Here is a 22227-nt window from a genome sequence, read left to right as displayed (position 1 = left end):
TAAGTCACCTCTAACTTTCTCTTGGATAAACCAAATACACTGAGCTTCTTTACTCTTGCCAATACATGAACATCCTTTTAAAAGTGCAGAAACCAGACTGACACAATATTCCAATACTGGTGTCATCATGATGTAAACAGTGATAATAGCCCCTTCTCTTCTTTTATTCAATATTTCCCTGCCTATTAATCCAAGGATGGCATTTACTTTCTTAGCCACCACGTCTCAATTGGGAGCTCTTGTTCAGCTGGTTCTCCCACATGACAGCTAAGTCCTTTCTGAGTCACTACTTTCCAAAATACAGTGCCCCATCCTATGTGACCTATATTATTTGTTCCTAGATGTATTATTTTGCATTGGCAGTATTAAAATGCATATTGTTTAAGTGAGCCCACCTTACCAAGCAATCCAAATGGCTCTGTAGAATTGACCTACCATTATTATTTACTACTCCACCAATTTTCATGTCATTTGCAAGCTTACCAGCAATAATGTTATATTTTCTTAAAAAGAAAAAATAGGCTCAACCTTTGATAAAGATATTGAAAAGCATTTGGCCAAGAACAGAGCCCTCACTAGAGGGACCTCACTAGAAACAACTCTCTTGGATGATGATTCCCCATTTACAATTACTTATTGTGATCTGTCAGTTAGCCAATTTTTAATCCATTTAATATGTACTACATTGATTTTGTTTAGTGCTAATTTTTTAATCAGAATGTTATATGAGCCTATATCAAATGCCTTACAGAAGCCTAAGTACAGTGGAGCAGATCCTCAGCTGGCATAAATTATCATAACTCCACTGGTAGTAATAGAATTACAACAATTTACAATAGCTGAGGAACTGCCCTCTTATATCGACTCAGTTACCTTTAACCAAAATTGTAATCTCATAAAAAAACAATATCAAGTATTATGTTCATAGCACGCACACAGAAGTTAGATAAAAACATTAATACTCTTGTGGGAAGATTGTAAAATAACTACTTTTATTTCTTAGAATTCAGAACAATAACACACAAGAAAATCAGAGAGAGAGAGAGAAAACAGGCTGGTAACTAAGGCAATGAGACACAACTCATCCCATATTTGTTGCATCTGAAGAAGTGAGGTTTTTACCCATGAAAGCTTATGCCCAAATAAATCTGTTAGTCTTTAAGGTGCCACCAGACTCCTTGTTGTTTTGTAGATACAGACTAACACAGCTACCCCCGATACTTGAAACTCATCCCATATTACTTTAAGATGTCTCTTTCCAGACTGGTTGTCTGCTGACTGGCTCAGATGACCCAGATGAAATGGCTTTCCTCAGAGGCCCCTATCCTGCAAGCAAGACCAGGAAATCTCTCACATTTAAAGTGATAGCAAGTAATTTTTAAGTAGTTTCCAATATGCCAATTGTTTGTTATCAAGTTTGACTGTGGGATCCCTCATATATGATTTGGGGAGTGGAGGGTGGGATGGGATTAGAATTGCCATAATATTTAGCTTGCAAAGCTATCAATAAAGATTAGAGCTGTCTATTAATCACAGTTAACTTATGCGATTAACTCAAAAAAATTAACTGCGATTAAAAAAATTAATCACGATTAATCAAACTATTAAAAATAGAATGCCAATTGAAATTTATTAAATATTTTTGGATGTTTTTCTTCTACATTTTCAAATATATTGATTTCTATTACAACACAGAATACAAAGTGTACAGTGCTCACTTTATATTATTATTTTTATTACAAATATTTGCACTGTAAAAATGATAAACTAAAGAAATAGTATTTTTCAATTCCCCTCATACAAGTACTGTAGTGCAATCTCTTTATCATGAAAGTATAACTTACAAATTTATATTTTTGGGGGTACATAACTGCACTCAAAAACAAAACCATGTAAAACTTTCGAGCCTACAAGTCCACTCAGTCCTACTTCTTGTTCAGCCAATTGCTAAGACCAACAAGTTCATTTACATTTACAGGATATACTGTTGACTGCTTCTTATTTACAATGTCACATGAAAGTGAGAACAGGCATTCGCATGGAACTTTTGTAGCCAGCGTTGTAAGGTATTTACGTGCCAGATATGCTAAACATTCATATGCCCCTTCATGCTTCGGCCACCATTCCAGAGGACATGCTTCCATGCTGATGATGCTAATTAAAAATAATGAGCTAATTAAATTTGTGACTGAACTCTTTGGGGGAGAATTGTATGTCTCCTGTTCTGTTTTACCCATATTCTGCCACATATTTCATGTTATAGCAGTCTCGGATGATGACCCAGCACCTGTTCATTTAAAAAAAACTTTCCCAGCAGATTTGACAAAATACAAAGAAGGTACCAATGTGAGATTTCTAAAGATAGATACAGAACTCAACCCAAGGTGTAAGAATCTGAAGTGCCTTCCAAAATCTGAGAGGGATGAGGTGTAGAATGTCTTTCAGATGTCTTAAAAGAGCAATATTGTGACACTCTGTACCTTGGGGGAACACCCTGCACCCCCATGTTCATCCTTATAATATGAGTATGTGGTATCCAATGCAAAATTTGTCATGTTGGGTGTCTTCGGAAGGCTCATGATGCACTGAGCATTGTTGTTATAGTAATATTATAGGTTGTAATTTCATGTATATAGTTATGAGGCTGAAAATGTGTCCTCATAGCTAAAAACAAGCCCAGGCAAAACTCTGCAGGAGGAGAGAGGTAGTTCACACCTCATCAGGGCATGTATGGGACAAACCCAGCCCGGCTTCACAGGAACAAAGGACACTGGCCTAGGCAGTCACCCTCCTTCCCTTGGTCAGTTTGGGACAACAATGAGGTAATGCTCACCTGACTCTGAAGGGGGGTTGGGGAAGCCAAAAGGGAAGAAAGAACATGATAAAAGGGAGAGACATTTGCCATGCTCTTCCTCTCTCTTCCACCTCCATCTACAGACACCACCACCAAGCGACTGAAGCGCTGATTAAAGGGGAGAGTCTGGCTGAAGGGCAACCAGCCAACCTGTGGTGAGAAGCATCTAAGTTTGTAAGGGCACTGAAAGTGTTAAGATCAGCTTAGACTGCATTTTGCTTTCATTTCATTTGACCACATCTGACTTGTTGTGCTTTGACTTATAATCACTTAAAATCTATCTTTTGTAGTTAATAAATTTGTTTGTTTTTTCTCCCTGAAGCAGTGCATTTGGTTTGGAGCGTGTCAGATTCCCCTTGGGATAACAAGCCTGGTACATATAAATTTCTTTGTTAAATTCATGAACTTATATAAGCTTGCAGCTTCCAGCGGGTGTAACTGGACACTGCAAGATGGATGTTCCTAGGGTTGTGTCTTGGTCCGGAGATATTGGCTAGAGTCATTTGGTTGCACAATCCAAGCAGTGGCTGGCCAAAATTGCTCACTCACATAGCTGGGAGCAGCTTCCATGCTAAAGGCTGTGTGTGAACAGCCCGGGAATGGGGGTTCTCACAGCAAAGCAGGGTAACGCTGGCTCCCAGAGTCAAGGATTGGAGTGACCTAGCAGATCACCAGTCCAGATAATACTAGGGGAACATCACAAACACTCAGATGCCAAAACTACAGAACCCAAACCACCAAAAAGATAAAATCAACCTTCTGCTGGTGGCATCTGACTCAGATGATGAAAATGAACATGCGTCAGTCTGCTCTGCTTTGGGTCATTATCGAGCAGAACCTGTCATCAGCATGAACGCATGTCTTCTGGAATGGCGATTGAAGCATGAAGGGGCATATGAATCTTTAGCACATGTAATAAGAACAGGAGTACTTGTGGCACCTTAGAGACTAACAAATTTATTTGAGCATAAGCTTTCGTGGGCTACAACCCACTTCTTCGGATGCATTTAGCACATGTGACATGTAAATATCTTGCGATGCCAGCTACAACAGTGCCATGCGAACACCTGTTCTCACTTTCAGATGACATTGTAAACAAGATGTGGGCAGCATTATCTCCTGCAAATTGTAACCACATTTTTTTGTGTGAGTAATTGGCTGAAGTAGGACTGAATGGACTTGTAGGTTCTAAAGTTTGACATTGGCTTTTTTTTTAATGCAGTTATTTTTTGTTCATAATTCTACATTTGTAAGTTCAACTTTCATTATAAAGAGATTGCACTATAGTACTTGTATTAGGTGAATTGAAATATACTATTTCTTTTGTTTTTTACAGTGCTAATATTTGTAATAAATATAAATATAAAGTGAGTACTGTACACTTTGTATTCTGTATAGTAATTGAAATCAATATATTTGACAATGTAGAAAACATCCAAAAATATTTAAATAAATGGTACTCTATTATTGTTTAACAGTGTGATTAATCGTGATTAATTTTTTTAATCACTTGACAGCCCTAATAAAGATGTAGGACTCCTAGCCAATTTCTCAACCTATGTGTTTCTTCCACTGTGTTCACAGCAAAAACAACTGGATATTTTAAATAATGTCAGAAAAGTATATTTTTCATATAATCTCATTGTATATACATGCAGTATCTATCTCTCACTAAATAGGTTCAGATTTAATATTTTAAGAAGAAAGAAAAAGAGAAACTAGAATAAGATATTCAGAATATAGCAATACATTTTCAACAGTTTATCAGAAAAATTCAAAATTATTATATTAGTGCAATAAATAAAGCTAGACACTTACAGATTTGGTAAAAGCACAGGGCTGGGATGCAGGATATCTAGGTAGTATTTCTAGTTGTGCCACTGACTCACTCTGAGATATTAGATAAGTCATCAAATCTCTGTACTTTGGTTTCTCAAATCTCAGCTCAGTTCTCTGATAGATCTTGCTGTAATTTAGTATTAACAATATTGATAATAAAATAAAAATTCAGCCTTTTTATGCTTAATTGGAGAACTAACACAATAAAATGCTTACATTGGTTCATGGCATTTTGTTTGAGTAAAATTTGGGAATACCAAAATCTTATGATCACAGAATAATTTATCTGAATATTGACTGTCTAGTCTCAGAATGCATTCACTTTTAACCTCTAAGACATAATAAACTGTGTTCTTATTAACATATTACCCTAACTCATCTAACCCAGCCAAACTAATATCTACAAGAGGACCATGAATCTTGTGGTTTAGAAGAGATAAAAGCATATGTAGTAGTAGTAGTAGTAGTAGTAGTAGTAGTAGTAGTAGTAAAAAAGATTCTAATCTATAATGATGCACAAGGTAATTCCCAGCATTCATTTTCCCAAATGAAGTTTGCACACAGAAATGTTTAATGTTTCAATACCAGCAGCATCACAGGTGAGTTCATATGTTGACTGGCTGAAGAATTTATGTCATCTGAAGAGAGGAACCCTAAAAATATTTGTATAATTAACTGCCTTTAGAGAATGGAGTAACCACCAATACAGCATATATCTCATTTATCCTCAGGCATTCAGGTCTATTCTATAATAGTTTTAAAGAGCCTCAGGAACTGTCGGGTTGAAAAGTCAAACATCATGTTCCTTCACTCTTTCCACCTAAGGCAATATGTTCCTAGAATCTCAGTCACTTACAATTACTTAAAATCACTCATTTAATTTCTTAGAAGTAAAAATAGTTATCTATTCTCTGATTCTTACAGTAATATTTAGTAATTAAATACTGAGTGATAGAGTAACTTAGCATTGTTTTACTTAGTAATGGAATGCAAAGTGCTGGCTGCCCATATGGGTGCATGTTACCTTTGAAATAGCAGCATTAATGCATGTCTGTATTCTGATTGTGTATGGCCCCATAGACCAAGGGTCTGCCCATGTACATAAAGTGCATTTCTGGCTCACGGGGCCAGGGTATTGAAAAACAAGTTCCAATACTTAGCCCTGGTCTACACCGGGGAGGGGGTCAATCTAAGTTAAGCAACTTCAGCTACGTGAATAACGTAGCTGAAGTCGATGTACTTAGATCGACTTACTGTGGTGTCTTCACCACGGTGAGTCGACTGCTGCCACTCCCCCATTGACTCTGCTTGCACCTCTTGCGGCACTGGAGTACAGGAGTCAACGGGAGAGGGCTCGGGGATCAATTTATTGTGTCTAGACGCAATAAATCGATCCCCACTCGATCGATCGCTGCCTGCCGATCCAGCGAGTAGTGTAGACATACCCTTATACACATTGTCCCTTGCCAGTGACTGAGTGCCCTCCCAGGACTCCAGAGTCAGCATTCTAAGGTCTCCAAAACTCAAAGGACTATGAAGTGGGCTGTCCATGGGTTTAGTGGAGAGGTAGAGTTGGGGAGGAAATTTTCCAACCTGTGATGCTTCTTAGAGCTTTGTTTTTTCTTTTTGTTTTTTATTGATGGGGGCTCATCTATCAGCCAGCATTTGGTCCATGGGGGTTATCTGTAATTTAAAGTAATATGGAATTAAACACCCTGGAATTAAAAAAAAAAAGTTAAAAGGAGGGGATATAGCGGCTGGCCATGTTCATAAAAATGAACCTCATTGAATTCTCCAGATGTGTAAGGAGTTTATGTAGCCAGGGTTTGGCCTCCCAGCCTCACAGAACAAACCCGTCTAAAGGGAAGGACACTCCATTATTGATAGAGTCAAGGAGGCAGCCACATAGAGGACGGTCTCCCATATTGCCCTAGTGCTATCCTCTCCCTTGGATTTGTGCTGCCATTAGCAGTGTCCTATGGAGTAGCAGCCACAGCAGGGACTCCATATAAGATAGTGCTGTTTGAAACAGCAATTACTCCTGATGTGATAGCTATGGATGACTACAGGATCAGCCTGGGACAATTCAGATGATATCTCTCTTCACCTCCTCCTACCCCCCACGCTTCCCCAATATCCTGTGGAGCCTGATTCCTATGGTTCACTCTTGGATGGGCCTCCACAAGGTTCCAAGTTGGAAGACTTATTCAGCTGTGAGGGCAGAGACCCCTGATCTGGGCTAAAATGACTCCTCTTTATGTATAAATATTTGAATAAGTTTTAAGTTATTTAATAATTCCTGAGAAATATTTATTGATTTTATAAAAAGCGACAAAGAGTCCTGTGGCACCTTATAGACTAACTGCTTTTGTAGTTGGTTAGATCAGTCACAACATCACTGGTTCATTCACCTGCATGTTCACCAATGTAATATATGCCATCATGTGCCAGCAATGCCTCTCTGCTATGTAGTCGGCCAAACTGGACAGTCCATACGTAAAAGGATAAATGGACACAAGTCAGATATTAGGAATGGCAATATACAATATACAAAAACCTGCAGGAGAACACTTCAATCTCCCTAGACACACAATAGCAGATTTAAAGGTAGCCATCCTGCAGCAAAAATAACTTCAGGACCAGACATCAAAGAGAAACTGCTGAGCTTCAGTTCATTTGCAGCCAACTACAAAAGAAGTTTCTCCTCCCTTGGTGTTCACACCTCAGCTGCTAGAAGAGGGCCTCATCCTCCCTGATTGAACTAACCTCGTTATCTCTAGACTGATTCTTGCCTGCATATTTATACCTGCCTCTGGAAATTTCCACTACATGCATCTGACGAAGTGAGTATTCACCCACAAAAGCTTATGCTCCAATTTGTCGGTTAGTCTATAAGGTATCACAGGACTCTTTGTCGCTCTTTACAGATCCAGACTAACATGGCTACCCCTCTGATACTATTGATTTTACGTTATTCTTAGTACACAGACATAAATAATTATTTATGCATAGCTTTCTACAGCAATGTGATAATTCTCAGTAATTCTAAATATAGTTTGGTAATCACTAGCAAAGAGAAGAAATTACTTCATTTGTGTTAACTAATTAAGAAAGGAAAAATTTGTTCCCTGTGAGTGTTAAGCATTAAATATTGGTCCTGTAGGTACTGCCAGAGATAGGATACTAAATAAGAGGTCTGATCCAGTATGGAAATGTGTGTACTTACATTTTATATTTCTTCCTATGGAGGCAGGTACTCTGAGATTTAACAGTACGGAGTGACAAATGTTTTTTTTTTTTTTAATCACTTTACAGTGTTCTATTCTCATATAAAAACAGAGTATTATCGTTATTTTTGGACAGTATTTCTATACTTCAAGTTATCGCACAATTAGATCCAAATGCTCCGATTTCACTCTCTGTGCACCTGTTAGGACCTGCCCTTTCCCAAAGACGCTTCATCTTGAAAAGCTAGGGGCTCTGTAAGGTGAGAGTAACTGTTTATAGGAAGAATTTTATGGTTCCCCCCCACACCCACACTCGCCCTTCCTTCAGTTACTGCACTACCAGATGCATTTAATTATTGCCATAAACTGTAAACACTACTGCATAGCCATTTCCCCTTTAGCAAGACTGTATGTGTGAAAAAAGTAAACAGATTGTATAACAAAGTGTTCTCTAGCTGTCAGCAAGGGCTTTGAAAATAAAACACTTCCATCCCGACTCACAATTGGCTGACAGTCGGCACATAATGAATAATAGCTCCTGGGGACCAGCAGAAAGATGTGTGGGAAAACTTTAATTAAAAGCTTGTCAGTACAATGTTACCTGGGTGACATCACCTGACTGAAATCCTGCTGCTGGGCTTTGTTGTCTGTAGGATCGCAGGAAGCATGCTTGTTTTGCTGACAGCAAACAATTCAAAAAATAGTTTAAAACACTGGGGGAAGAAGCTCTGCTGCCAGTAAAATACAATCCATTTGTGGTTTTCTAATTTTCTAATTAGCTGCTGTAGAAGGCTTATACTCTCCCTCTTCTTTGTGGGAGGAGAGTGACAACCAGTTTTTTGTAGTTCAGATTGTATAATTCACTTTGGTTATATATTTTCTTGACATTCTGTGCCAGTCTTTAGAATAGTCTATGAAAAGTATACATTCTGAAATAGAATACATCTCCAAATATTGATAGCTGGGAGAGATGGGCTTGAACCAAAACTACAAGCTCAGAAGTTCACAGCCTGAACCACTCTCTAACATGGACCAAATCTGAATACCAGATACCATAACCACCCCAAAAAATTAGAGGGGTGACATTCAGACTTGGGTTTTAAACCTCCATGCTGGGAGTATTCAAATAGGAGAGTTTGCTTTGAAGCCATCACTAGTACAAGGATATGTAGTCTTTGATTAGTAAAGAATAATCACTAGGGATTTGATTCTGCCCCATCCCTTACTCATGCTGAGTGGTATCTAGTACTGTGAGTAGTCACATCAGTTTCAATGTGACTATTAGCAGAGAATGGTACTACTCAGTGAAAGCATGAGAGCCAGAATTGGGTCTCAAAGTCACAAGGAGAAATACACATACAAAGAAAAAACTACTTACTTATAACTATCACTTGAAATTATTAATAGCATAACCTTGACCATTCCGCAAATAATTTGTAATAATGGAGACTAATTTCTACTAGTTATTTTGACTAGTTAAATACTTATTAGTTTTTTATGGCCTGATCCAGCTCCCATTAGAATCAGCATGAGTTGTTCCATTGACTTTAATGGGCATTGGCTGAGCCTGATCCCAAACCAGTAAAGTCTATGGGAGCATTTCTATTGACTTTAATGAGATTTGGATCAGGCTCTTAGGGCTCAATCCTGTGCTCACTGAAGTCAACGGTTAAACTCCCACTGATTTTATTGGTGCAGGATCAGGCCTTCATTGAGTAAGTGCATTTTTCCTATTTATTGGCCTTTTATTGATTTCCTCATTTTTATTTAAATAAGTAATTTTCTCAACATTTTGTAAATCTTATTACATTTAATTACACTGGTCTACAATTTTTGAGAAGTCGTCTGCTTCAGAGATAAAACGTGCTATTTATTATGTATTTTGATGTGCTGAATTCAAATATGACAATTAAAACAACTGATTGGCTACTGTTTCTAAGATATTTAAGATTTTACATTTTATGTCTATGTATATTGTGTAGATAGTAGAGTTTTAATCATAAATTGTAAACCTAGGTCTTTTCATGTGTTTATGGTTGCTTTACATGATAATATTTCACCTGTCCTGTTTATGTAACACTTTAAAAATCAGCAAAAGGGTTATATAAGTAAAATTTATGATGAAACAAAAGGCAAAAAACTATTCTGTACATAGTTTAGTCCTATTCAGTGTCTACTCGGCGCTTCCTGGCTTGTCTCTTGTATTCATTAAATGGAGCATGTCTTGTCACTGTCCAGCAATAGTCTGCAAGCATTGATGGGCTCCATTTTCCCTGATAGCGTTTCTCCATTGTTGCAATGTCCTGGTGAAATCGCTCGCCGTGCTCGTCGCTCACTGCTCCGCAGTTCGGTGGAAAAAAATCTAGATGAGACTGCAAAAAATGTATCTTTAGTGACATGTTGCAACCAAGGCTTTTGTATGCCTTGAGGAGGTTTTCCACCAACAACCTGTAGTTGTCTGCCTTGTTGTTTCCGAGAAAATTTATTGCCACTAACTGGAAAGCTTTCCATGCCGTCTTTTCCTTGCCACGCAGTGCATGGTCAAATGCATCATCTCGAAGAAGTTCACAAATCTGAGGACCAACAAAGACACCTTCCTTGATCTTAGCTTCACTTAACCTTGGAAATTTTCCACGGAGGTACTTGAAAGCTGCTTGTGTTTTGTCAATGGCCTTGACAAAGTTCTTCATCAGACCCAGCTTGATGTGTAAGGGTGATAACAAAATCTTCCTTGATTCAACAAGTGGTGGATGCTGAACACTTTTCCTCCCAGGCTCCAATGACTGTCGGAGTAGCCAATCTTTCTTGATGTAGTGGGAATCTCTTGTACGACTATCCCATTCGCAGAGAAAACAGCAGTACTTTGTGTATCCAGTCTGCAGACCAAGCAAGGGAGCAACAACCTTCAAATCACTACAAAGCTGCCACTGATGTTGGTCATAGTTTATGCACCTCAAAAGTTGTTGCATGTTGTCATAGGTTTCCTTCATATGGACTGCATGACCAACTGGAATTGATGGCAAAACATTGCCATTATGCAGTAAAACAGCTTTAAGACTCGTCTTCGATGAATCAATGAACAGTCTCCACTCATCTGGATCGTGAACGATGTTGAGGGCTGCCATCACACCATCGATGTTGTTGCAGGCTACAAGATCACCTTACATGAAGAAGAATGGGACAAGATCCTTTTGACGGTCACGGGACATGGAAACCCTAACATCACCTGCCAGGAGCTTCCACTGCTGTAGTCTGGAGCCCAACAGCTCTGCCTTACTCTTGGGTAGTTCCAAATCCCTGACAAGGTCATTCAGTTCACCTTGTGTTATGAGGTGTGGTTCAGAGGAGGAGGATGGGAGAAAATGTGGGTCCTGTGACATTGATGGTTCAGGACCAGAAGTTTCATCCTCTTCCTCTTCCTTGTCTGACTCAAGTGAGAATGATTCTGGTGCACCAGGAACCGGCAGTCCTTCTCCGTGGGGTACTGGGCGTATAGCTGATGGAATGTTTGGATAATGCACAGTCCACTTTTTCTGCTTTGACACACCTTTCCCAACTGGAGGCACCATGCAGAAATAACAATTGCTGGTATGAGCTGATGGCTCTCTCCAAATCATTGGCACTGCAGAAGGCACAGATTTCCTTTTCCTGTTCAATCACTGGTGAAGATTTGTTGCACAAGTCTTGCAGCATATGTGTGGGGCCCACCTCTTGTCCTGATCTCCAATTTTGCAGCCAAAATAAAGGCGATAGTCTTTCTTAACCATAGTTGTTATACTGCGCTTTTGTGATGCAAAAGTCACTTCACCACAAACATAGCAGAAGTTATCTGCACTGTTCACACAAGTACGAGGCATCTCTGATCACTTTGGCTAAACAGAAATGTGTCCCTTTGCAAAATCAAACACTGACAAATAAGAGAGCACGACACTGTACGATTTCTTGAGCTGATATAGGACAATTTGTTCAGCAGAGTGATGTAAGCTTCGTTATGATTGCATCATCCATGACTTCTAGGAATAACATGATGCAATTCATATCATGTATGACGCAATACCAGCTTCAGATTGCATCATTCATTGTTTTGCCTAAAAAGCAAGTACTGTCCAAACCCAGTCATAGATTTATTCATAGATCCGGTCAAAGATGTATTTTAGTCATTTCTGGTTTAAATTGAGATCCCTTCCCTTTATAACTCACTTATCCTCCGCCATTCCCAAGTCAAGGGTCGTATATACTGACCCAATAGCATATCTTGAAAACTAGAGCCAATCAACAAGTTTAAGCATCATTTTCGTTCTCAGTGACCCAGAATTAGTAAAGTTTGACTACATTTATTTCAGAAGCTTTTTGGCTGTAGAGCAGTGTTATTAGTGAACAAAAGAAAGCAGCAAGGGTTTTTTTATTGCATGTTAAAAATAACAAAATGTATTTCTTTGCAAGTATATGTGAGCAGTGACACAAGAAGAGCATACATGCCACATTGAAACATCAGTAATCCTGGGGTGCATGGTGAGCCTGAAGGCATTGCTTCTAGTATTCAAGCATCATTGTTACTCTATTCCCAGACCCATAGTTTGGCGGGCTGGAGATATCTCATGTTTCCCCATCTCAAAGATGTAATTATTCATTTATTTGGATTTGTAAGAAATATGCCCATCCAATGGTCTAAGTACATAGACATTTAAAAAAAAGAAACATATACTCGTATGTTGAAAAGAAAAACATATACTTTATATTTTTGTTATCGGTAAAATATAAAATAATTATTAGTCATTTTACTAGTCATAATGATTGACAATGAACTTTTTCATGGAAATTACTTAGTAATATTTAGTTATTTATACATAGTAAAATAATTACTTATTGTTTTTCTTGGGTTTATAAAGACTTTTCAAAATATGGTTCAGTTCAACAATGCTTCATAAATCCTACCTTGGGGCTACTGCTATGTTTGGAAGCAGGCAGTGATTTAGTGCACATATGTTAATATAACACATAAAATCAATACATCGTGTTTAATATACTGTGTTACTCAAAATATGAGAATAAATTTATGCTTAAAGCCAGTGTCTTGCATATAGGCAAACTCTATGCCATTTCTACACTCACTGCTACTTAAGTTCTGATGCTGCCTTACTCCTCTCCCCCTGAAGTTAGTAGGACTTCACACAGAAGTACAAGTCTAGCTGTGTGGACTTCCTTTGCAGGGCTGAGGCCTAAATAATTCCCTCTTAATCCCCCTAAAACCAGTCAAAGGCACTGCTCCTCACTAAAAGTCCCAAATATCAAGTTTTAGTTAATTAATTAACTAAAAGTTAATGGGGACTGGATGTTCAAGTCCCGTAGATAGCTTTGAAAAATCTCAGTTTTAACCCTGTGCTAGTGTGTAGGGTTTAGACAGGGACTTTTAAGAAGCTAAAATAAATAAATAATCAAGCAAAGGTAACTTACTTTTGTGCACAGTTGTGGCCTTGAAATTTTAAAGATATAAAAATCTTAAATTGCATCTTTTATATTTGCAATAGATTTTGAATGTCTATGCATGAAATTTCATTATCTGCACGATTTGATATAGCTAGGGTCTACAATACATCCAAAATAATAACAAAATTATTGTGCAAATTTTCATTGAGGATTTTGACTTCTCCATGAAACAGGGTCACACTGGCCCCTTGAAAATGAGTACAACTGCTTATGTTTTAAGGTGAAATATCTTGAAATTCATAACAGGTATTTACATATGTATACAGAATTCTACTATAAGAATGCACAGTTGAATGGTTATTATAGTTATGTGTATTGTAAAGTATGGAAAAGTAGAAGCAATTCACAGTTGTTCACATCTATGAAACATGGAAATCTCCCTGTCTGACAATACCATTGCACCCACACTCTTTTAAAATGAACTTTAACTGACTATTACTGAATGTAGGAACTTTTAAGTGTTGCCAGCTTCATTCTCCCAAATGGTACCAGCACTTAGCCTGGCCACTATAGTTTTGCTTCACTGAGTGTCTGACAGGGTTGACTAAACTATCACTGAAATCCCACCTTACCAACACGAAATAGAAAAGAAACTCACTTCTTTAGGGATATTTTCAGCTAAAATTATTCAGTTTGGTTCAGAATTTCCCAAAACATGCTCCTGTCATATCTTAAAAAATATGAAATATTAGACATGATTCACGGCATTTATCTCATATTTCTCCTGGCTTTCCTTAATTCTCTATTGTTGAATCAGCTGAGGAATCCATTCACTTTGGAATTTGCTAAAATGAAAAGCAGAATTTACTCACAGTGCTGCTTCATGCAACATAGAGCATTTCAAATGGAAACTCTTTCATGTGTTTGTATTTGTTTTGGCTTGGAGAATGTCGTCATTACTTCATTCTTTCCAGTCACGTACTCTTACATCATTATTCAAGAGCTAAAGCTTCAGAAAAAACAAACTTTGCAGCCAACCAGTAGTAAATCTACAGTGCAAGGACAGAGAAAGTCGGGGGAAAAGAACATGCTAATTGCTCACGGTTTGGTGGTTTCAGTCCAGTTCCCAGTAGTCAGGCTTTCTCATGCCAAAACCTACCACAACTGCCATGCTCATCAGAGAGGCCAAGGACAGAATGGGCCATTGAGACTTTAGTATTCACTTTCTCGCTAGAAGAGGTCCCTGGAGGCCAATGCATATTGGTGGAACACTATGAGAAAGCATGCTGTACTTGGATAAGTAGAGAACTTCAGTATCCAGAGCTGTTGGCATCTTTTACAAGCATTAATTTTACATGGAAACATGTTAAAAAAATTAAAACCCACTATTAAAGTGTGTGAAAATGTTGGTATTTTCATGACTGTTTAGTTTTTTCTCTATTATTATATTTCACCCTAATTTATATGGAGCACAATTAGATTTGTGTATGTAATGACATCACCCAGCCAATTTGATATATTTCTGTTCTGCAAAGATACAGGAATATGAATGGACCCTTGTCTTTTTAATAAATTCTACGTCTGGTAAAGCACTGGGCTGAGTCTCAGAAAATATGTGTTCAGTTCCTAGCTCTGGTTCAGTCTTCCTGTGTTACCTTGAGCAAGTCACTTAGAAATACAATGTGCTATCCTTACTCAGATAAATGAGCACTTACTCCCACAAATTCTTCCACTGAAGCCAATAGGTCTACTTATGTGAATAAGGGCTCCAGTGCTATAAATGGGAGAAGGGGGAAATATTTCTTGCTGACCCCTGTACCCATTCAGCCTATATCCTGAAGCATGAGACACAGATTTAGAAATTAAAGGTAATAGACAGTAGGGCCTGGATCCACAAAAGGGACCTAGGCATTGGAATGCTTAACATTGTGGTGCCTAACTGTTAGGTCCCTAGAAAATCACAGGAACACTACTGCGATCCACAAAACCTGAATTAGGTGCCCAAGCTCCCTATGCAATGAAAGGGGAGACATAGGTGCTTTCAAACGTGATCCTCGAAACCAGCACACTGGCCAGGGAGCCACCTAAATTAGCCAATAGGAGCTGTCAATGAGAGGGGTATATACTAAGCCGAGGGTTGCCAACCTTCCAGGGAGAGAACTGTCCCCATTGTTAGCTGCCAGCAAGTTGCAGATGAACCAGAGATAAACCCAGCTCTACGGAGCATAGAGAAATGTGTCCCAGAGGAAAGCGCAGAGAAGGGGCAGGGAATCTCAGAAACCACTGAGGTGGGTGAGGATTCCTGTGACTCTGCCCAGGACACTAGGAGGACGGCTGGGGATTCCTGTGACTCTGCCCACCACAGCCACTGTGAATGACAGTTAAACCTGTTTCAAGGGTTTTGGACATGGTCTGACTGATGAATTAGATGTTTTCTAGGGGGCAGGGGTAGCTCAGTGGTATGAGCATTAGCCTGCTAAACTCAGAGTTGTAAATTCAATCCTTGAGGGGGCCATTTAGGGACCTGGGGCAAAAATCTATCAGGGAGTATACTTGGTCCTGCTGTGAAGGCAGGAGACTGGACTCAACATAATGACCTTTCAAGGTCCCTTCCAGTTCTATGAGATGAGTTCCTATGAGATCTCCACTCAGCCTGAAACCCAGGTTTTGAGAAGGAACTGTGTAACTGACCTCCTGGACGGGAGCAGTCATACAGCTGACTTCTCAGGGACAGAGAAAGATGTGATGGAGGGTAACCCAATCCAGGTCCCAGTTTTTCAGGATGCTATTTCTGAAAAGTTTTTGGAAAGTAACTGTGTGTCTTTACATCAAGATGCAGCTCCAATGCCTGTGATAACAGAGGAAATTGCCAGGTGATAGTTTGTGAGAATGCAAATGACCCAACTGACAGAGTGGGGGGTGTTTTTCCCAGGCTGAGGAGAGACAGGGAGCAGTCATGGAAAAGCTGCTGGGAAAAGGTGCATCTGATCAAAGGGTAAACACACCTAGCTCACAGAGCACAGATCATAGTCCTCTAGGGAAAGGGGGCAAGGAAGGACTCCGTGCTGGGAGGGGGAAATGCTGGGTAACCCCCAAAAGGGAACTGGGTTTTCTGTATATGTACAGTCCTGGGGGAGACCACTCCCCAAAAGGCCAGCCAATGTGCAGGATCCCCCTGAACACCTATCTTGCCAGACCCTGAGGCACCAAAATTCCAGAAACATAATTACATTAAGAGCCCACACAGAGGGGAACACTGGAGGGAAAGAAAAGCCAGTGACTGATTACATAGGAGAGAGTCAAAGGACACCATGGGTAATGAACAAACTAACCTCAAACAACACTATCTGAACAGAGGGCGTGGTATCATGAAGATACTTGTAAACACCCATCTGTGATACAAATTTTTGGTATTAATGTTAAGTTTTGGGATAAGAATTTTGTTACTGATGGTAAACCTTATGATAACACTAGTTCTCAGTTAATACCTGTAAACAGATTTAAAGTTGATTACAGCAGAGAAAGCATAACAAACTTGGTTTGCTGTGTGTGAAAGGGGAAACTGATGCATACCACCTTATGGCCTGGAAGGCTGGATGCCAAGAGCAGTATAACACACACTGCCTTTAAGCTAGTCAGTGACTAACTGTCTTGCAGTAAACTAAGGGGGGAGGTGTGATACTCTGTACCTTGGGGGAACACCCTGCACCCCCATGTTCATCCTTATAATATGAGTGTGTGTTATCCAATGCAAAGTTTGTCATGTTGGGTGTCTTCGGAAGGCTCATGATGCACTGAGCATTGTTGTTATAGTAATGTTATAGGTTGTAATTTCATGTATATAGTTATGAGGCTGAAAATGTGTCCTCATAGCTAAAAACAAGTCCAGGAAAAACTCTCCAGGAGCAGAGGGGCAGTTCACACCTCATCAGGGCATGTATGGGACAAACCCAGCCCAGCTTCACAGGAACAAAGGACATTGGCCTAGGCAGTCACCCTCCTTCTCTTGGTCAGTTTGGGACTACAATGAGGTAATGCTCACCTGACTCTGAATGGGGGGGAACCAAGAGGGAAGAAAGAACATGATAAAAGGGAGAGACATTTGCCATGCTCTTCCTCTCTCTTCCACCTCCATCTACAGACACCACCACCAAGCGACTGAAGCGCTGATTAAAGGGGAGAGCCTGGCTGAAGAGCAACCAGCCAACCTGTGGTGACAAGCATCTAAGTTTGTAAGGACACTGAAAGTGTTAAGATCAGCTTAGACTGCATTTTGCTTTCATTTCACTTGACCAAATCTGACTTATTGTGCTTTGACTTATAATCACTTAAAATCTATCTTTTGTAGTTAATAAATTAGTTTGTTTTTTCTACCTGAAGCAGTGCATTTGGTTTGGAGCGTGTCAGAGACTCCCCCTGGGATAACAAGCCTGGTGCATATCAATTTCTTTGTTAAATCAATGAACTCATATAAGCTTGCAGCTTCCAGCGGGCATAACTGGACACTGCAAGATGGAGGTTCCTAGGGTTGTGTCTGGGACTGCAGATATTGGCTGGTGTCATTTGGTTGCACAATCCAAGCAGTGGCTGGCCAAAAGTACTCACTCATATAGCTGGGAGCAGCTTCCATGCTAGAGGCTGTGTGTGAACAGCCTGGGAATGGGGGTTCTCACAGCAGAGCAGGGTAAGGCTAGCTCCCAGAGTCAAGAATTGGAGTGACCTAGCAGATCACCGGTCCAGATAACACCAGGGGAACGTCACACTATATATCTAGTATAAGGTGTTAATGGTTACTTCATACTATTTTTTACAATGCTAAAATATACATTATTGCAAAGGAGAAAGCATTCCTCTTTTAAAGTATAAAGGATATAAAGAAGGCCCATGTCAAAAGTAATTTTGCTTCATTCAATTTGATAATTCTTAATCCTTGTTTGTGTACAAGAAGAACTAGATGGGTTGTTACATTGTTCAATATGATTTGAAAGGGAATCTTTTATGTACATGGGATAAATGCCCATCTGTCTGCAGTAGCAGGTCAATGATCTTTACTAACAGCTAAAAGACCTGAAAAATAATTGACCAAGCATTGCCAAGTTTCATTTTATGTTTCTAATGGGTATGTCAGACTAGGCAGGATTAAGGCATTTAAGTCAGCTAGGAGTGGTGATCCCATTGTTCTATAAAGAAGAAAAGGTATTTTATTTTAACACTGACATGTCTGAAAATACAAGTGAATAAAAAGTCACAAGTCATTCTTGTGACAAGTGTGTGAAATATAAAGAACAGAATCTATATGGTATCATATTTCAAGCTGTATTTCAATGACTTCATCAGAAAGTTATACCCTTCCAGTAGGAGAAATGATACCTTAGAAAACATGTGTGGCTGCATGTAAAAGTAAGCTCTCTCTCTTCACACACAGCCAAGTAACTTTCTGCTGAACAGGCAAATGAGGAAAAAGAACAGATGTAATTATCAATCATACACTGTCTCTATCCCAGCTCTTGAGATTTACAGTGGAGCAGAACACATTTGTGGATGGTTATTGGGGCAAATTCTGGCTGTCTTCTTATTTGCTCCCCTCACCACAATGGGTACACATTAATACTTTGAAAGCAGCATTAATTTTGCAGTCATGTTCTAGATGGCCTGAGAGTGCATGTCTAGTCCCGATATGTTTGCTGCTATGCAGAATACTCATACTAATAGCTATTCACTAATACTCTATTCACAAGTAATGTGAATAGAGGAGGATGCCAGGGAGCCACATATAGTTCAAGGTAGTACACATTAAAATATATGGACCAACACCATCTATAAACCTTACACCCCATTCCAGAATTTTCCTCAATGGCTCAATACACAGAGGACCCTGGGAGAGCCTGCAGAGTGCAAATTCAACACTGAAATAGGATTGTATAAAGACAGGATTTGGTTTCTTGTTTCTTCTCTGTACTTTCTCAACTGGAGAAACAATATTTTGCATCCATTTTGCACTTTTTCTGTACCTCTTCTTAGATACTACTGTGATGGAGATAACTAAGCATCTAGAAAGATATCAAAGTGCTTGCCAAAGCTGGATAAATCTATTATTATTGCCATTTTAGTGATGGGAACACTGAGGTCAACATTTTCAAAAGTAAGTGGTACATCTATAGTGAAGTCAATGGGAAAAGCAGGTACTCAGCACCTCTGATAACACTGCTCTACAGCCAAAAAGCTTCTGAAATAAATGTAGTCAAACTTTACTAATTCTGGGTCACTGAGAACGAAAATGATGCTTAAACTTGTTGATTGGCTCTAGTTTTCAAGATATGCTATTGGGTCAGTATATACGACCCTTGACTTGGGAATGGCGGAGGATAAGTGAGTTATAAAGGGAAGGGATCTCAATTTAAACCAGAAATGACTAAAATACATCTTTGACTGGATCTATGAATAAATCTATGACTGGGTTTGGACAGTACTTGCTTTTTAGGCAAAACAATGAATGATGCAATCTGAAGCTGGTATTGTGTCATACATGATATGAATTGCATCATGTTATTCCTAGAAGTCATGGATGATGCAATCATAACGAAGCTTACATCACTCTGCTGAACAAATTGCCCTATATCAGCTCTAGAAATCATACAGTGTCGTGCTCTCTTATTTGTCAGTGTTTGATTTTGCAAAGGGACACATTTCTGTTTAGCCAAAGTGATCAGAGATGCCTCGTACTTGTGTGAACAGTGCAGATAACTTCTGCTATGTTTGTGGTGAAGTGACTTTTGCATCACAAAAGCGCAGTATAACCACTATGGTTAAGAAAGACTATCGCCTTTATTTTGCCTGCAAAATTGGAGATCAGGACAAGAGGTGGGCCCCACACATATGCTGCAACACTTGTGCAACAAATCTTCGCCAGTGGTAGAACAGGAAAAGGAAATCTATGCCTTTTGCAGTGCCAATGATTTGGAGAGAGCCATCAGCTCATACCAGCAATTGTTACTTCTGCATGGTGCCTCCAGTTGGGAAAGGTGTGTCAAAGCAGAAAAAGTGGACTGTGCATTATCCAAACATTCCATCAGCTATACGCCCAGTACCCCACGGAGAAGGACTGCAGGTTCCTGATGCACCAGAATCATTCTCACTTGAGTCAGACGAGGAAGAGGAAGAGGATGAAACTTCTGGTCCTGAACCATCAATGTCACAGGACCCACATTTTCTCCCATCCTCCTCCTCTGAACCACACCTCATAACACAAGGTGAACTGAATGACCTTGTCAGGGATTTGGAACTACCCAAGAATAAGGCAGAGCTGTTGGGCTCCAGACTACAGCAGTGGAAGCTCCTGGCAGGTGATGTTAGGGTTTCCATGTTCCGTGACCGTCAAAAGGATCTTGTCCCATTCTTCTTCATGGAAGGTGATCTTGTAGCCTGCAACAACATCGATGGTGTGATGGCAGCCCTCAACATCGTTCACGATCCAGATGAGTGGAGACTGTTCATTGATTCATCGAAGACGAGTCTTAAAGCTGTTTTACTGCATAATGGCAATGTTTTGCCATCAATTCCAGTTGGTCATGCAGTCCATATGAAGGAAACCTATGACAACATGAAACAACTTTTGAAGTGCATAAACTATGACCAACATCAGTGGCAGCTTTGTAGTGATTTGAAGGTTGTTGCTCTCTTGCTTGGTCTGCAGACTGGATACACAAAGTACTGCTGTTTTCTCTGCGAATGGGATGGTCGTGCAAGAGCTTCCCACTACTTCAAGAAAGATTGGCCACTCCGACAGTCATTGGAGCCTGGGAGGAAAAGTGTTCAGCATCCACCACTTGTTGAATCAAGGAAGATTTTGTTACCACCCTTACACATCAAGCTGGGTCTGATGAAGAACTTTGTCAAGGCCCTTGACAAAACACAAGCAGCTTTCAAGTACCTCTGTGGAAAATTTCCAAGGTTAAGTGAAGCTAAGATAAAGGAAGGTGTCTTTGTTGGTCCTCAGATTCGTGAACTTCTTCGAGATGATGCATTTGACCATGCACTGCGTGGCAAGGAAAAGACGGCATGGAAAGCCTTCCAGTTAGTGGCAATAAATTTTCTCGGAAACAACAAGGCAGACAACTACAGGTTGTTGGTGGAAAACCTCCTCAAGGCATACAAAAGCCTTGGTTGCAACATGTCACTAAAGATACATTTTTTGCAGTCTCATCTAGATTTTTTTCCACCGAACTGCGGAGCAGTGAGCGACGAGCACGGTGAGCGATTTCGCCAGGACATTGCAACAATGGAGAAACGCTATCAGGGCAAATGAAGCCCATCAATGCTTGCAGACTATTGCTGGACAGTGACAAGAGATGCTCCATTTAATGAATACAAGAGACAAGCCAAGAAGCGCCGAGTAGACACTGAATAGGACTAAACTATGTACAGAATAGTTTTTTGCCTTTTGTTTCATAATAAATTTTATTTATATAACCCTTTTGCTGATTTTTAAAGTGTTACATAAACAGGACAGGTGAAATATTATCATGTAAAGCAACCATAAACACATGAAAAGACCTAGGTTTACAATTTATGATGAAAACTCTACTATCTACACAATATACATAGACATAAAATGTAAAAACTTAAATATCTTAGAAACAGTAGCCAATCAGTTGTTTTAATTGTCATATTTGAATTCAGCACATCAAAATACATAATAAGTAGCACATTTTATCTCTGAAGCAGACGACTGCTCAAAAATTGTAGACCAGTGTAATCAGGTCACTTATTTATATTCCTAAATACAGATTAATGTGACTGCATGTAGGCAGCCAAATTTGAAAATGAAGGCCTGAATATCTTGACTGGGGGTGGGAGGTGTCATATAGTTAATCAGTGTCT

Source organism: Emys orbicularis, chromosome 2 (genome assembly GCF_028017835.1).
Source record: "Emys orbicularis isolate rEmyOrb1 chromosome 2, rEmyOrb1.hap1, whole genome shotgun sequence".
Classification (NCBI taxonomy): domain Eukaryota; kingdom Metazoa; phylum Chordata; order Testudines; family Emydidae; genus Emys; species Emys orbicularis.
The sequence above is the reverse complement of the archived record's forward strand: the minus strand, read 5'-3'. Positions refer to the sequence as shown.